This window comes from Limulus polyphemus, unplaced genomic scaffold (assembly GCF_000517525.1).
Source record: "Limulus polyphemus unplaced genomic scaffold, Limulus_polyphemus-2.1.2 Scaffold9425, whole genome shotgun sequence".
Classification (NCBI taxonomy): domain Eukaryota; kingdom Metazoa; phylum Arthropoda; class Merostomata; order Xiphosura; family Limulidae; genus Limulus; species Limulus polyphemus.
The window spans coordinates 18481-21655 of NW_013675035.1; positions in this window are offsets into that span (position 1 = coordinate 18481).

Here is a 3175-nt window from a genome sequence, read left to right on the forward strand (position 1 = left end):
AAGCCTACTTCACACACACACGCGCAGAGAGAATACTCTGTAGTTAGGTATACAGATGTATTACAGTACATCTTTACACAGTAAAGACAGATTGAAAAGATGAACGTTAAGAGTACGACTAAGCCTACTTCACACACACACGCGCAGAGAGAATACTCTGTAGTTAGGTATACAGATGTATTACAGTACATCTTTACACGGTAAAGACAGATTGAAAAGATGAACGTTAAGAGTACGACTAAGCCTACTTTGAAACAACTGTTTACTTACAGTTCTGACTGACAGGAAAACGTTATAACTGTAGAAGTTTGATATTGGAATTATCTCATGACAAACTGAAAACACACTCAAAGCTTTATGGTTTTTTTTTTAATGATTAACTGCTTACTTTAAATACTAATCTGCACAGAACAGAAATAAGCAAAGAAGTAAAAACTGAGCCGAAGCCGGTCAAGATTCGAACCCCCGACTCTTCGGAGGCGTGGGTTCGAATTCTGGTTCTAACTCCACAGAAAGATTTTAGGAATAAATAAGTGAAACGTGTAAACAGTTCCCCTTTTTTTTACGAAAGTATTTGTATTTATGACAAAGTTATTAAGGCTATCTATGCTAGCCGCCCCTAATGTTGAAGTGATAGACAACCACCCACCACCAACTCTTGGGCTACCCTTTACCGACAAATAGTGAGATTGACCGTCAAATTATAACGGCTGAAAGGACAAGCACGTTCGGGTACGGGTTTCGATCATGTGACCAACAGATTGTGAGTCGAGCGCACAAACCACCAGACAATGCCAATTCACCTAAGGAATTGACTGTCATTCTTGTAACTCACCCACTGATTACAGTGCGGGGAATATTTTATGGTTTCGCGCGGATTCGAACATGTTCTACCAACCCCGTACCCCATATGGTAGCAGAAACAGTTGTAGTTTACAGTGACGTAATATTAAAATGAAACGTGAATATATTTGGCCTGGAAAATCGAACGATTTGTTTCTTTCTACTAAATATTAGTGAGACTTGCGAAATGAACGACTATATATATATTAACGAGAAGACATAGAAAAGGAACGAAATATACTTCCTCTTTTTATATATATATTTACTGAGACATGCGTGTAGAGGCTCTCTGGTATCTAAGCGAAGACTTCAGACTGTAACCAGACTCCTGTCTAATAACGAAAGTGACTTACGAGCAGCAGGGAGAGAGAAGGAAAAAAAAAAACGTTTCAACCGTTATCCGGCAGTAAAATTCCAAATCTTTGCTGGATATTTTTAGTTCATGCCCCATCCCATTATGTGAGCAGAATACGACGTGACACAATGTGTTACAAACCTGTAGTTATAATAGTCAACAATAGGACGTGACACAATGTGTTACAAACCTGTAGTTATAATAGTCAACAATACGACGTGACACAATGTGTTACAAACCTGTAGTTATAATAGTCAACAATAGGACGTGACACAATGTGTTACAAACCTGTAGTTATAATAGTCAACAATACGACGTGACACAACGTGTTACAAACCTGTAGTTGCAATAGTCAACAATACGACGTGACACAATGTGTTACAAACCTGTAGTTATAATAGTCAACAATACGACGTGACACAATGTGTTACAAACCTGTAGTTGCAATAGTCAACCCAAGGAACTGACACAATACGTTTAAAACCTGCAGTTGTAATAATCAACTCATAGATGCGACACAGTGTGTTACAGATCTATATGTTGAAACTTTCTAGGTTGACTATTATAACTACAGGTTTGTAACACATTGTGTCATTTCCTAGAGTTGACTATCTCAACTTACATCTGTGACTTATATTTGCTGGTATATTCTGCTTGTTACTAAACATTTAAATACATCTGGAAGCGCTGAAATGTTTTCTTGACAGACGACAGCAACGGTAGGGTACAGGTGTGGTTCGCTTCAGATATAATACTAAACAAGGGTTATCTGCACTCGGTAACACCACACGGGTAGGTGTGGTTAGTTTCAGATATAATACTAAACAAGGGTTACCTGCACTCGGTAACACCACACGGGTAGGTGTGGTTAGTTTCGATATAATACTAAACAAGGGTTACCTGCACTCGGTAACACCACACGGGTAGGTGTGGTTAGTTTCAGATATAATACTAAACAAGGGTTATCTGCACTCGCAATACCTAATTTTGAACTGATAGACGAAGAAAGAAGGAAACTAGTCCACAGCACCATCCGCCAATTCTGGGGCTGCTGTATTCAAATAGTGAGATTTAACCGTCACTTTCATAACGCACACATGGCCTCAAGACAAGAAATGTGATTTTGAGGCAACGAGATGCGAACCATGAACTGTCGGACCCACAGTCCAGTACACTTGACCACACGAGCAGGTACTTGTTATTCTGAGCCACAATGGCACCTTATGCGACACATGAACTAATAGACTCTTTAAGGTTCAGACATAGCCCTATCTAATTCGTAACTCTTGACCAGATAGAAGACAACCAGTCAGCAGCACTCGTCGCCTAACTGACCAGCCTGCTGTTGTAACGCCCTCACAGCTGAAAATGCGGAGCATGTCCAGCGACATATCGCGATCGGAACTTTGGACTTTCCGATACGCAGCCAGGCACACTATCCGCTAGACCACACGAACAGAGATGCAAGAATTGAATGATGTGGCTTAGTAGATTATGTAAGGATACAAATCGTCAAGCTATGGTTCCCAGACCCAGACTATTTTTTTTTTTTATAAAATTATTCAGAGAGGCTCTAGTGTTAACTCGATGTCACAAAATGAAACCAGGGATTATAAATAATTTTCAAGATTCCATGAACAACATTTAATAGAATGTCTAACAATACTAGACATGTTCCTTGGGAATTTTAGTAATAGTAGTAACTTAATCCCACCAAGGCAGGAAGTGATCCGGAGAAAGTTTTTATTGGATGATATTCCCCAGAGCACGCCACTATTGTCACTTCATCAGTGTGACACGGAACGGTATGCCCTTCATGCTGCACCAGCATAACCCCCCCCCCTCCTTTTCTGTTAAGCCTTCTTAAGTTTAATTCTCTGTTGTGTTCTCACATCTATTTCTATAAAAACAATCCCCCGAACTATTTCTAAGCCACAAAAAATATATCTCCGTTTGGTAAGATTTACGTGCACGTAA